We start from the raw sequence: 16405 nt of genomic DNA, 5'->3' as shown, positions 1-16405 counted from the left end.
AGGTGTGAGGTGATATCGCATCGTAATTCTGATTTACATTCCTCAGATGATTAGTGATGTTGAGCATCTTTCCATGTACCTGTTGGCCATCAGCATATCTTCTTTGAATAAATGTCTATGGAGTTCCTTCATCCATTTAAAATCAGGTTATTTTTGTTGTTGTTTGTTTGTTCTTGCTATTGAGTTGTATTAGTTTTTTATATATTTTGGATATTAACCTCTTATCAGATAGTTTGCAAATATTTTCTCCCATTCCATAAGGTTGCCTTGTCATTTTGTTGATTGCTTCTTTTGCTGTACAGAAACTTTTTGGTAGTAGATGTTTAATAATTTGAAGCTATTATTGCGTATGAACTTGCTTGACTATTTCATTTCTGCATGTGTTGCCTTCCCTCCATAACCAGATCTATGGCTACGTCATAAGGGTACGTACAATTCCTGTTATATGTGAACTGGCTTGGAACTTTGCTTTTCTAATCAGCAGAGACAAAAGCAAATTTTGATTTGATTGATTGATTGAATAATTGATTAATAACTTGCCTGATGTCGTCCCACTGTTTACTTTTGCTTTTGTTGACTGTGCTTTCGGTGTCATATCCAAGAAATCTTTTCCAAAACCAATGTCAGGAAGGTTTTCCCTGTTTTCCTCCCAGAATTTTACAGTTTCAGGTCTTACATTTAAATCTTTAATCCATTTTGAGTTAATTTTTATATGGTATAAGTAAGATAAAGGTCCAATTTCATTTTTTTTGCATGTAGCCATCCAGTTCTTCAGCACCATTTGTTGAAAAGACTATTCATTCTTCACATATCTTCAAAAGGTTAGTATGGGCCTTTTTGAATCAGGTCTCAATCCATAGAAAACAAATCAACATGATAGCCTTAGAAATGAAACTCGTATAATTCCACTCTTCAAATTGCTATCACAGAAGTTTCTACATTCTCTCACTCTTTCAGGCAGTAAAAATTAGGGTGCTCTTGAAAACTATTTTTAAAAGACTAATGCAACTTAAAAAGTCATTTTAGTGTTTATGCCTCCAAATGTACACTGATATACTCATCTTTGAATTTTTTCCCCTATCCTTTATTGTACACATGTAATTTATCAGCAGTTTTTTCTATGTTACTTCCAAAATCTATCCTGGAATATTTCTCCCTCTATCACCTAGATCACTGCAAACCTCTCTAACCAGTCTCCTTGCATTCACCGTTTCATCTTCTACAATTTATTCACCACATACAGCAGAGGGATCTTAAAATAAAAATCAGCCATGATCTTTTCAGTTGGTCCCATTATATTTGTGTTCAAATACAGCCAAAGATCCTAAGTGACTGGATGCTCACAGTAGAAAAATCTAATCACACTGAAATTCTTGATAGTCCCTAGTCTTTTTGACTCCTTACTATTACATGGTTGTTTTTTTGGGTCTGATCCATGGTTGCACCAAAGTAACTTACTGTTTAGGGCTCAGTGTTAGTATTTCTTCTTCTGAGAAAGATTTTACTCCCTTTCCACCGATGTATGTAACTCCCTCCTAATATATTGGTAACACAGTGTCTTATGCGTGCCTCTATCATAGCACCTATTACAATAAACTGAAATTTTCTACCTGGGTTTCCCCTCCCCAACTGGATATGCTAATCTTGAGGATGGGCACTGAGACTGACAAGAGTATTATACATTGTAGACCCTTAAGAACCTTGGCTGAGTGAATGAATGAATGAATTAAACATGAATGAATGAATGAAACATTTCCTGAGGCAAGAGCCATTGTATGACATTTAATTAAGTATAATTATAACATCTAAATTCAAGACCTAGTTATATCACCTTGAGAAAAGAACTTTGATTCTTAGAAATTGGGGAAACACCATTTGCATCACATTCCTCATAAAGTTATTGGGTGGATAAATATTTACAGAAAATAAAATGCCTCCTGCTTAGCAAGCCTTCAATAAATGTTCATTTCATGTTGTTTTCTTTTCCATTTTTTAACTGAACTCCTCTATTTAAGACATTTTCAATTAATCTTTTAAAGAGGAATGGAACCTCTCATAAGATGATCTTTGGGAAGAGAGCAAAGGATAGGAGACAAATATATTTAGTCTTTAGTCTACATATGAAATAGTTGTGATTTTCTTCTAATCTTATATACTTTAAATCAAATACTGGTACGTCTCAGTTGTCCTCATGTTTACAATAATCATAACACTCAAACAATGCTGACTGTTTTTTTAAATGCCTTAGTATTTAATAATAAGTGAAAGGTAGGGGATTTCACTTGGCCATTTGAAATTCATCTGAACAGCTCATGGTTATAGGACTCTGAGATAAAGGGATGAGATTTGTGGTTTAGCAGGCAGCTTTCTAACATACTGTCATAAAAGAACCTAATGAAACACTCCTGGCTATCTGTTAAAAAAAAAAATCTTTCAGCTTGTAGTTATAATTTCCAAAAAGTTACATGCTTATAAATATATGACATGTTAATGTATAAAGGTTTAATAAGGGAAATCATGTGAACTAATCATTCCCATAAAGAAAATTCATTTATATTTATCTGATAGTTTAAAGGAAATGACCCTACATTTTATTTGGGCAAATAAAGAAGGGAATTATTTTCATAAATAAGTGATATTATACCATCTCTAGAAATGCATTGATATCAAAACTATACTTTAAAAATTAGTCACCATTAAAATTATAATTATTTGATTAACCATTGCCCAATCTGGAAAGTCTGCTTTTCTGAATCTTTATACATCTTGCAAAATGTTTCAGGATTTGTGGTGCTATAGAAACTTAATGTATCCATGAATTTAACAACAACAACAAAACATATATATATATATATATATATATATATATATATATATAAAATACAAACAAGTCTATGAAAGTGTATTTGATGGCATTGCATTTCTTGGCTTGCCATACAGGATGAAAAATCACATATTAATCCAGATTCCTTAGGCACTGTTTCTTAACATTAGAATGGATATACAGAATATGGACACTGGATTAGCATATTCAGAAATTAGTTGGTTATTTGATCCTGTCAGATTAACCAAAAGGTAATTCTTTGGCAAAGATTTCCCCACAGCTTCCAATCTTCACCTTTTTCACCTAGAGGGAATGATGAACAAGGCAAAGCCATATGTGACACATTCTCTATAGATGTTCAAACCCTATTAGGATTTCAGCATAATCTGGTTTCAGAAAGAGAAGTAAAGTTAAGAAGCAATAATATATGGTTTGACTTGCTTTTTCTTGTTTTGTTTTTATCTTTGATATGGAAGACACAGCTACTCTGTGTGGTAACTGTGAAACAAACTACGCCTACTGTGTTCACCATTTGAAACCTAGTCAGTGCTTTAAAACAAGCAGACAAACATTAACAATGTCTTCCTTCTAATTCTAATGCCGGTTTATTCATGATACTGAGATTTAACTCTGAAGTGAGAATGTCTGATGTGCCAATTGGACATCAGCAAAAGATTAAAACCAAAAGCTGGTGAACATCTATTATTTTTAAACGGTGTAATTTTTACTCAGGTAAGTTTTCCAATGTATTTAAGAGTTGACCTCTATCATGATTTTTTTCAAGAGCAAAAGAGAAAATATCTCAAAAATAGAAAATAAAGCAAGCCTTCATAAAGTGGAGCATGGACTTTTCAAACAGCAATTCTCTCACTTCCCTATGAACATCAATGGCATTGCAAACCAGACATGTAACAAAAAAGGGAAATACAATATACCCTGAAAGGAGAAAACAAGGTCAGAGGTGCAGCGTTAGCTAAAAGACTTTTTTTAGGCAACAGAGACAGCAAATCAAGCTTATGCTTTTTTTCTTTTTCTGTTCGAATCCTCATAAAAAGCCTAATACTTCAGGTTTTTATTTTTAATTTTCCTTTCATGGAGTGCTATATTAACACCTTCTTACATTGTTATTTCCAAACATTATGCATAAACCATCATTGAAAAAGACTATTAATTTTGAAAAGGAAGGACATAAAGAAGAAGAGAGGGCAAGAAGGCTAACAGGAGGGAGAGAGGACAGAAAAGGAAAAGGGAGGGAGACAGAGGGGAAAAGGAGAGGAAGGGAAGAGGGTAGAAAGATAGAGATAAGACACACAGTGAGAAAGAAGAAAAGGAAAAGGAAGGGAAGGGGAGAAAAAGTGGTAGGAGGGAGAGACATGTATTCATGTCAATCTGATAAAGCTGATTTGGGTAAGACGGCTCACTATTAATGGAGAAGTCGAAAATAGTTTCACAGCATGAATTATTAAATTTTACCAGGTATGAGACCAGATTTCTTTATTTCCTATCCTTCATCTACTTGATGATTCCCATATTTATTATTCTTTTCCCCTTTTATAATATTAGATAACTCTTATAAGAGTACATCTCCCAGATTGCTCACTACTAATTTGTTGTTTGTTTATCCTTCTGAAGTATTCAGCTACTGGTGATTTATTTCCACTTTCCATAATGTATTTTTTATTTGTTCCTCTTTGTCCCTTTCTCTTTCTAAGTTAAGACATCATCTTATCATAGAGATGCATGTGGTAATATTATCTTTTTTAAAAAATCTGGTCTTAAAGAATGGACCAAAGGCAAAGTGTGGTCAATTAGGGTAATCACCTATTTTAATTCCCTGAGTTAACCTTATTCAAAGCTGACTCTCAATGGGTAGATTTTTATTTTACAGAAATAAATGTATGTATTTATAATCAATAATTGTTTAAATATTTTACGACTAATCAAGACTAACAGAGAGAGAGTATAAAGCATTTTGACTCTGATATGGTAGTTTATTAAATTACAAATTATGTCAATCGTTTCTGAGATTATTGTTCACCTGTACAATTACATCTGATTTTCACTTCTTTTATTCCATCCTAAAATGTCCTTAGCCAATAACAAAGGTGTCTATTGTATAGTAGATATCTTTGTGGTTAGCGCTATATTTCCTAGTGTATCTAAGAAATAGAGTGAAGGGATTGTGACTAAATTCAGAGTAGGGGGAGGGGAATAAATGGTTCTATTTGTAAAGAAGAGGGGCACAGAGCACTGCAGACAATTCTCCCTGAAACAGCTGAAAATTGATCTCAGTTTGTGCTGCAGTCCTCACCAGCTTCACCTCAACAAAGTGCCCAAATGACTTTTTAAAAGGGTACAGCTCAAACCAGAGGAGAATGAGGGAAAGGGCAGGTTGGAAACTTCCAGTGTTTCTATAATCAATACTCTGCTCCTGAACAAAAGTGTAAAGAGGCGCACAAATGTACTACACCACATTTCAAAAATGACATTGTAATTGCTGGCACTGCCCAGCCTACACTGGCCTCAACATTGCCAGGTTTTAAATTTATTTCAAACTGTTCCCAAGTCTGCCTAAATTTTTCTTTTTCTTTTTTTTTTTTTGTCCAAATAGCAGCAACTCGCAGTTGGTGAACAAAGCGTCAGGATTTCTTTCTTTTTATTCTTTCTTTCTTTCTTTTTTTTTTTTTTTTTTTTTTACTTACAGCTAAATTTAACTTTACCCATCCAATAAAAAAGAAATAAGGGAGCCTTTATTATCTCCCTGGATTTCTGGGTATGATACCACATCATAGAGAAGTGGTTATTAGAGACAATGGCCTACCAAGGTGAAGTTTGTAATAAAGCCTATTATGTGGTTTCACCGTTGACACTAATGGAATGTAACAGTGATTTAGAATGATTTAATGGTTCCCAGGCTGTGCTCTAATAGTGCTCTTTATATTATGATGTATATCACAAAACCTAATGTGGCTGTTGTGATATATTGACAGTATTCATGCTGTTTCATTTTTTTAGGGGAATTTAAAAAACTGTCAAAGAGGAAAATTAATAGGTTGCAACTGCTTTATTTTCAAGGGTTCTGTTTTTTAAATGTGCATAAATTTCCATTTGGTGCCACTCTTAGGCTAATAAATTCATTTGCATTTTTATTCGGAGATAATAAAAAGTGTGCATGTGTGTACATTTGTGTCTGTATTTACGTATCGTATAGCTATAGATATAAATTTGTTCCAAATCCAACTTGAAGAAGATTGCACTGTTATTTTATATGTTTACAAAATGGTTCTATTAGGTTAGAATGCACCTGAAGGAATATTAGAGAGGAAATCATAGCTTTATCATATAAGATAAAATTATCTAGTTTGAATTGTGAAGCAAAAGGCTCTAAGGCTTTAGTACTAGCTCACTAAAAAATAATAACAAAAACCACACCCCTTGGGTAGCTGTCATATGAGCTCTGAGATTTCTGAGTGAAAAGAGAATAGATGGAATTATTCAGAAGAGCGGAAGTTACGCAGCTACTTGTAAGCATCATAGCGATGCATGATCTTTGAGCACGAGGCATATTTTGAACTCAAAGAGCAGGTAGACAATTGTATAAAATTTAGGTCTATTATTTGTTTAAAGTTGTAGTACTGGAGAGCTGCAGATGAAGGGGAGAGAGGGAGGGTTTTCAAGTGCCTTCGTGTTCAACCTCTCAAATGTTTTGATTACTACTTCTTAATATCTGTTCAGTTTTTTCTTTCTTTAGAATGTCCTGCTTCCCCCGTTTTCAGGTAGCATTTATTTCTTAAGGAATTTAAAAGACTTTCTATGAATCCCACTTAATTTATGAAATCTTCTTCCTTTCCAGCCCCCCAGCAATTTTCATTTCTCTGATTACCTTTTATAGACCGTTAATATCCAGTTCAGTCATTTTCTGTTTCATAAGTATATTTTAAGTAGACACATAATAAGCATTCAACACATACTTTCTTTTTATTTGATAGATTGATGATATTACATACAACTTCACCCAATTTTGCTGCTATCCAACCAGACAATGCCACTGTGTGGAAAAGGAGACTGCCATATTATATTGGTCGGGTATGAGGCCTTCAGACATTGGATTACTTCAACAAACAAATAACTTGATCATGCCAGGAGCTTTGTTCTTAGAGGAAATATAGTCCCAAACTCTATAGTTAATTTATTACAAACTTGTAAACGTAGAAAAAATATTACTTTTAATTCTTACTTAAGGTACTTAATTGTCCTTATGTCACTGTTGGCATTGTAGCTTAAATATAGCCGCATATACATTAGAATGCATGTATAATTTTTACTTTGTATCTCTCCCTCCACCCATATAAAGATCACTAGCTATGCACACACGCATCATATGTACCTGTGTGTGTGTGTGCTATGCATAAAGGGTTACTTGTTGTGGCTCAGGGGCATTAGCTGTAAGAGAAAGAGTGCATTTCCATTTAGTACATATAGGGCCACATATTTATACAACTATATGTATTAACGTAAGGGCATTTTTAAGCCATAACATTTGTAAGTGTATGACATTCAGTAATGAGCTAAATATTAAATTGGGCTTATCTAAAACTTTTCAATAGAAACATGATGGTTAATATATCAAATTGGCCATCTTAAGCTCTCTTGCCAGAGTTGGAAAAATTTTTTTAAAGTAAACAGAAAAAGAAGATGAAAAGAAAATTTGAATAAATGAAAAGACATTCTATTCTTGTCTGGGAACACTCAATATTGCAAAGATGCCAATTTTCCCCCAAATTAATGTATAATATAAATTTAAAATTACACGAATTTTTATGAGGAGTCAACAAAATAATACTAAAGTTCATCCAGAAAAGTTAATGTAAAAAAAAAAAAAAAATCTAGGAGTATTTTAAAAGCACAAAATAACTATTATTAATCCACACTGAAAACAAATTTAATTACAAGAGCTCATAATTAGCATTGGTATAGACAGAAAGACAACCAAGTGGAAAGTCCAGAAATAAGTACAAGCGCTCATTGGAATTTAGTGAATGACAAAGGCGACAATTCAAAGTCGTAGGCACTAGATGTATTCATTGAGAAATGGTATTTGAACAACTAGTTAGCAATTTGGGGGGGGGTGAGGAGGGGAATGGAGCAATAAATTATTTCAGCATTTTTTAGTCCAAAAAAATCCACAGTAGATCAAAGACTTAATTGTAAAAATTGAAACCATAAGAAATCAAGAGAAGATCATCAGCTAATTAAAAAATAATTGGTGATTTGAGTAGAGGAAAACATCATAAATATAGTCAAAACCCTGAAGCCATAAATAAAAAAGGACTGATAGATTTGGCAATATAAAAATGAAAAACTTTTGTATTGCTAAAAAAGTATCAACCACATCAAAGGGCAAGCTACAGGAAATACTTGCCAAATAGACAAAAATTTTAGTAAATGTGTAACAATTTTTTTAGAAATCAATAAAACAATCAACTCAATAGAAAGATAATGATCAGAGTACAGGACTATATGTCACCAAAAAATGATAAAAATGGTAAAAAACAAACATCAAACTATGCTCAAAGTCAGTGATAATAAAAGAAATGCACTAGAGCAATAAGTTGATTTTTTTTTTTTTTTTTTTTACTTGAAGTGGATAGTTCTGACTCTGGGTGGTGAACACACGATGTAACATATAGATGTATTACAGAATTGTACACCTGAAACCCATGTAACTTTACTAACCATTGTCAGTCTAATAAACTTTAATTAAAAAATAAAAAGCTGATAGGATGTGAGTAAACATGTATTCTATACTGTTGATGATATCAGTGCAATTTTTAAAGGCAATTTACAAAATCTACCAATATTATCCAATAAACACAAAAATGTGTTCATCTTCATTAGTAATCATGGAAATACAAATTAAAGCAATGAGATACTGTTATATGCATTAAAAATGCCTAACATCAATAAAACATTTAACAATACCAACTACTAATAAGTTATAAAACAGCAGAAGTTCTGTTATACTTTTAATAAATTTGTACAATCAATTTGGAAAACTGGCACCATTTTCTCAATTAGAATATATGCATAATTTATGATCAGCAATTCAACTCCTACATATATACACAACCAAAAATTTGCATATGTACACGGTGTTTAGAACAGCATTATTTCTAATCTCCCCAAAATGGAAACCTAAATGTTTATCTGCCATAGAACGGATAAACTAATCAAGTGGTATTCGTAAAGTGAACACTGTACAATGAAAATGACTCAACTACTGATATACACAACTAAAATGAAGACTATGTCAAAGATAATGTTAAGTGAAAGAAGCCAGATACAAAACTGATTTAATGTATACAAAGTATAGGGACCAAACACAATTTGATTTAATGTTAGAAGTCAGAATAGTGGTTACCTTTGGGAGAGAGAAAGGGGAAAGATGGGAATGGTAACTGGCAGTGGTCCCAAGAATGCTTTTGGATCACTGCCAATTCGTATTTCTTGACCTGCCTGGTAGTTACTTATATGCTTGCTCACTTGTGATCATTCTTTGAGTTTAATTTTTATGTTTTGTGCAAATGATCTGAATGTATGTTATACTTTTAATAATTTTTTTTTAAAAAAACAAGAAAGGGTAGGTTAAAGAAAAGAGAAAATAAAGTGATACTGTTCATAATTTTTTAATACTAAAAAGAAACTTTACAGGTTGTCATAATGGCCCTTAATAAGAAGATTCGCTTCTAAGCCAGTAGATTAGAAATAGAAATGTAAATACACATATAACTGGTTAGTAGACTAATCATGCACTTATTTTAACCTTTTGGTACAATTCTGCCATTAAAAATGCAATTATAAAATTCAAGAAAATAATATTTACTTTTTCATACACACAGTTTTCTGCTTTTTTATCATCATATTTTAATTAAAAATACAGAAGAAACCTTGGTAAATATAAATAGACTAAACATTTTGATGGCTAATAAGCTCACTGGTTTTTTACAACTTTGTATCTTGATGGGAATACTTTCATTCTCTGAGAATTGTTCTGAGTGTTAACCCCTGAAGAAATTAGCCCTGAAGAAATTTCAGGCCTAAGGAGAATAAAGACCCATTTAACCAATCCAATGTTTATTAAGTTCCTAGTATATTCTGATCACAATATTAAACAAGACATAGTCTTTTATCCCATCGCCTTAGAGACCAATTCAATAAGAGAGGAGCTCACATAAACATCACTTTGCTTGTACCACATCACATGGTTCACCTTCGGAGTCTTATCTTTACTTACAATGAAAAATGTGATTTCAATTTGGAAGCGGGTAAGGGTGGCTTTCCTCACATGGATGAATTATGGCATCATTGCTCCAGTAATGGAAAAGATACAGTGTTGTTGGGAGAGGATGGGCATCTGAGCCAGAAAGAACTTCTTTCAAGTGCACTACTGGCTTTTTAACAAGGTGAGTTTTCTGAGCCTCAGGAAGGACAGTTTACCAAATGAAAATGAGTATCTCACAATCCTATGTCCATTAATCGGAGTTATATAGACTGACTGGCTAGCTGTAGGTGCTAAATAAACTTAGATACCTTCTCTCCCTTTTTGATTGTGTGCTATAGTTATCTGTCTAGTGTCTCATCTCCCATATTGGTCTGTAAGTTTTTGAAATTAGGGATCACATCTTATTCTTCTTTACACCCTTTACAGAGCTTGGCATAATGCCATGTGCAGAGCTGAAATTCCATACTTGCTGAAGGAGTAAAGTTTTTCAACCACACATTGACTGTGAAAAATGAAGATATGTGTCCTTAACTCTGTTGAAGCTAAAGGAGAATCTACTCAACCCAAACTGAATGATGCTTTACTCACATTCATTCTAGAGCAAATTAAACATGTTTTTAACAACTGTTGTTAGGAACATGAGGTCATTACATAAAAAGGGAAAAGTGACTCACTGATTCCGTAAGATGATGTGTTTCAACACATTGAAGAAGCTTGTAATACATGCAGCTATAAAGAGCGACATTTTTGTTTTGCTTATAGAATGAAGTTATTAACTTAAAGTCCTACTGCTTTTTGCATATACACATGTGTTGAATTTTGGAATTTGTATAAAAAATACCCTTATTGAAATAGCTTAGCTATTTGACGCCTAGATATACAAGAAGTAGACAAATTAATGCCAAGGTCCATTGAAGACCTATGCTTCTTTGATTTATTTGGTTTTTGCTTCTATTTTACATCCTAAGAAAGTTTTGAAAACTTTAAACAGATAATTAGACAACTAGAGAAAGAACTCTAAAGCTGTCCAACCATTTCTCTTACTTCAGAATGGTACACCATAATAAAGAGTATCAATGATCTAGATGAGAAAGGTCATATATATGTATGTATGTATATATGTGTACCTCTATCTCTATTTATCTATATCTATCTATATATGATAGGTAATAATCATACCATTATGTGTTATTAGCATACCATCCTAGTCTACGTGAACTTTCCATGAAAACAGTAACCTGTGGTGAAACAGCTTGTCATGGATAATAATGAAAAATTGCCTGAAATATCCTGATGGTATTCATCCTGCATTTTTCTGTCCCTGAGACCTGGGAATTCACTGAACAAAACAGTAAGATTTTTCTCTATCTCCTATATTCTGAAAAAAACTGTATACAAATTCAGAACATCTCAAGAGGGACGAGTAGGTAACATGTGCAGAGTGGTTTTTAGAATATAGCCACACATAGCTATAGAGGACAGGTTGATGGAGGGCGAAAGTCATTTGTTTTTGACATGAAAGTCATTTCAAACTTGCAAGCAAAAAGAAGTTTACTTGTGTTTTTTGTTTTGTATAGCAACTTGATTGCATGGATTCCTACATGCCTCCCCCATGTAACCTTATTCTTCTCTAAAACTAATAATGTATTATCATCACTGGAGCTTTCTCTTTCTAAAGATTCTATGTAGTAGGTCTGGAGAAGTGAATGGGAGAATGACTAAGAAATACAACGACTCTTTTTAAAGTAATAAAATAAGATTTGAATAATTATATTCTGTTTTGATTTTTCAACTGTAAAATCTCTATATGGGTCAATTTTTAGTGCCTTAACTAGCAAAATCGAAATAACAAAAAAATGGCAATTTCCTGCACTGTCTCTTATGTTTTTTCCCCCATTTCAGCCTGTAGCAATAATTACATTTTCCAATACAAAATGCCTCATTTAAAATGCAAACTTCCCAGGAATTAGCCAACTCCTATGTGCTCAAAGTAGCAGAAACAAGTAAATCTATTTTTCTACATCTCCCCCTGTTAAACCTCCTTTCGGCACATTCACTGACTATGGATTAGCCACCATGTAAATAAATTTCTATGTCAATACTTTTTATTGTAAAATATTTTGCCCATTGGGATAAAAAAAAGAACAAGGGTTTACAAATCAGATAACTAGTATACTTCTAATTTACACCTTGCATGGCTAGCCTTTAAGCCACAGCTGACCTTATATATCTCATATATATATATATATATATATATATATATATATATATATAACCATATATATATATATATATACATACATGTGATGATATATATAGATATATAGATATATATATACATATATATGTATATATATACACATATATATGTGTATATATTATATATATGTATATATATATATATATATATATATATATATATATATATATGCTGGAAACAATTCATCAAAGTAGGTTACCCCCTTTCCTTTCAAATCCATTTGTATTACTAAAAGGTTGAGTAAATACCTCTGGGGAACAAGGGCAATTTTTGACATGGGTCTCAACAGATTAAACTATGCAGGGACAGTACAGAATCCGTTGGAGCAATAACATTATCACATCTGGGCTGATTGAGAGGCATTTCCTGGCATTTCTGTCCTTTTAAAATAAGCCAATAGTAGCCACAGGCATTTGACTGGAGAGCCTGGAGGATTGACAGGCCTGGCAGTCATTACACGCTGGATTGAATACTAGATTACTCCAAAGTGGCTGAGGGTCAGGGATCAGTGTGTTCCCTTTTGGCACTAAATGACTTTAATATCCTTACTGTATTAGTCAATTACTTTAAAGCTGCTGCTCTCTGAGCTCTCTCTGCCCCCCTGCAGTTTACTATGGACATTTGAATTGCTCCCATACTTAACCCCCACATCTGCTTTCAGCTGTCAAAAGAACAGTGCTATCAGTGGAGCTATTGACAATATGAAAAGAACTGAGATACTTGCTGGAGGTGTCAAGTGCCTCTTTCTGTTGGCTGCTTAGTTTAAAAAAAAAAAAAAAGCTAAATAACTCAGTTATAAAGGTGGTCCTCAGAGAAAAAAAGTTTAGCGTTTTTTTAATCTATTGCCGTGTATAGTGACCAACAGGGGAAAAAAATGGTGGAGTTGATTTTTTTCTTTGCCACTCACTTCCATAAACTGTGCACCATCTATGTGGGTTTTTATTAAATTTTGTGAAGACACACTTTGAATATAACTGTGAAGGAGTGTGCACCTGAGTGAGGATCAATAGCAAGGTCTTTATTTCATTTCACAATGGTTCCAAGGCTAGTGGAGAATTATACTGTACTTCTCAATTTATTGGTGCAACACAGTGAAGAATTTTATATCACAGCCACTGAACTTTAAAAGGTCTGGTGTGGCTTGGTGTTAAACCAACATGTCCAAATTAAATATGGACTAAGCTGATTTGAAATTTAAAACTACTTTAAAGTCGTGCCTTCGGTGTATCAGAAAAAGTGATGTGGTTCCCACACAAGAGCACATCTGCGAAGCGAGCCCTGACTTTACGTGTGTGTATGTGTGTACAGAGTCTGCTTGCTTGTGAGTGTCAGTGAGAGCATATGTGAGTCACAGTGCTACCGGGATGATAAAAGACATCACAGGAATTTGCTAGAAGATTCTTAAGAGGTATTTCATATAGAAATTTGAAGAAGAGACAAACTTACAGAAAGGGTAACACATTGCCGTTAGCTTATTTATACCAGAATCTGGGAAAACCACTGATTTCTTACTTATAGGGACCCCCCTTTCAATGAAGAAGATGCAATTATTTGATCAGGAAGTACTCCTCAGCTATTTTGCTAAGTTTCCATTATTAATTTTTGTGTATACTAAATTACATATAGATATAAGTAATTTTTCACAACATAATCTTTAAGAGCTTTATTTTTCTAAAATAATGATTAAATGAAACACATGAAACTTTTTTCACTTGTTCTAAATATTTAAACCCATAAGCTGTGATTTCTGGGACTATTCACTTCTCTTGCTTAGAAAATATTTTTCTCAGATGTGAACCATACCACAAAACACAATGTCAGCAGAACCATGGCATAGCCAACCCAAGTCGAAAACAGTGAAATGTAAAAAAGAAATTGCAAGTTTAGATTGTATCAAAGTAATTAGAAATGAGGGCTTTTGTCATCACAGAGGTATTTTTAAGGCACTTTAAAGGGGAAATGGACTGAAATTATAAGATCTGGGAACTGTTCTGTATTATTTGCTGAACATAAAGATTTTCACTTAATGTTTGAAAATGACATCAACGTGATCATAAAGATTTAAAATATACCTGTAAAGTTCTAAATAATACCAATTAGTTGCCAAATCTGATCATTTCAAGCCATTTCCCTTTAATGAAAATATAGGCTCTTTTCATTAGTCTAGCTCTTATTAGCATACATCTTATAAGTAAACATGGAATAAACTACATATACTTGAGACTTTAAAGGCTGATAAGATTCCTACCATAGGAAAGTAAGCAAACCAGAAGACAATAATATGTATTTCTTTTCAGTGGACATCTATTAAGAATATAAAGATTACTGCCTTGGGAAATGAATTTCATGATTTTGTTCATTTAAAATTTCATGAGCAAAGGATCTTTAAAAACTTAATACCTCTTGGCAATCAGGCGTCATTAGCACTTTCCATTCATTTATGTTTGTTGTGTCTCGGGAATTGAGTGTTCTGGAGAAGGAAGGTAGCCTGACAAGAAGCGATTGAGTCAGCCCCCTAGATAGTTGGGAGGCAGAAGGGGAAGGACTGTAGCTGCAGCTGACAACTTCTTTAATATGAATCACTTATAAATATTTACAATTCATAACGCAACAATAACTCTATGGGCGGGACATATACAGAAGCATTCGGTGGTTTGTTGGGAATCCTATCATTACTGTTTTACTAGGAGTGTGTTTCTAGTAGGAAGTGTGTTTAACCAATTCATTTGGAAAAGTCTATTCTTTTCTACGTCTCATCATTATTTCTAACAGATAACTTCCTCTTGCAGTTTACTTATCACATTGCATTTTTATAAGAAATATACAGTTTGCATGACAAAAGATTAATTTCCTCTTTCATTTTGTTATGATGTTTAAATGGATGCATTTAAAGTATATTTCCACTAAAATATATATTACAAAGTTAATTGAGTATTTTTTTGCACGATGCCATGTGTTAGCTACCTTTTAAACATATAAGAATGACCATCATTGCAAAATCTTCAAGTGAAATACTGGGAAAGGTCCTGTGAAATACAAAAATCTACAACAATCTGTTAGTGTAGCATCTAATTTTCATGTTCACAGATTTCATTTTTTGCCTCCCTAATGGGGCCAGGAGAATTTAAATAAACAACACTCCTTTCATTCAGACCAAGTGGGTAATAAGGTAGACAACCCCCAACCCATTATGCCTCAATAGTGGAGTGGGAGTACAGTACCTTTCATAGCCCAGAAAAAGCTACATATCATTTATAACAGTGAAAAATACAATACGTACAATTTTAATCCATACATTTTAAAATCTTTACTCAGTAGTTACACAGAAAATTTACTAACAACCAGGGTCTTTAAGCGTTTCTCCCTCTTAAAGTAGTATGAAATGTGAGTATCTTATATTTACATGTGTAATACACCACTCAGTATTTTCTGATTTGTAGAAAGAAGAACTTTATAATTACTGAAACAGGAAATACAATCACTAGAGGGTAAATGATTTTAAAAGTACACTCCCTATAAGCAGTGACAAAAGTTTACTTTACAAGTAGCATAAACAAGGGTGAGAGAGCATTTTGAGAATGTGATCTTTCTTTAACAACTATGTTTGATTTTTTCTTATGAAACTGTGTGCATGTGTGTGTGTGTGTGTGTGTGTTAATTCTGACATAAAGGAATTGACAGTTTTTTAGAGAAGTATCATTAGAATCATTTCAAGTGTCTATTTCTCTTTGAATTTGCTTCATACATCAGCAATTGAAAAAAAAACCTACAGAATCTGCTTGTCAAGTATCATACTTCAGTATGTAAACAACTTACTGACTAGTTTTGCATGAGAGTAGAGCTCATAATTTTCAATCTGAAAATGACACATACAAATAAATGAACTAAAGCATGGAAAGTAACTTATTTTGGTCTTGTGACTAATGGTAACCTGGTGCTATTGAATTACTGAACTGTGTCTGAGAACTAATGAGAACATTTTCCCAGGAGAATCTTTATCCAGTGCACTTGGAGAGCACCTCGGGGACCTATTCCGAGT

Source organism: Rhinolophus sinicus, chromosome 8 (assembly GCF_057876585.1).
Source record: "Rhinolophus sinicus isolate RSI-liver-muscle chromosome 8, RSI-T2T, whole genome shotgun sequence".
Taxonomy (NCBI): Eukaryota; Metazoa; Chordata; class Mammalia; order Chiroptera; family Rhinolophidae; genus Rhinolophus; species Rhinolophus sinicus.
Note: the sequence above shows the minus strand (reverse complement) of the source record.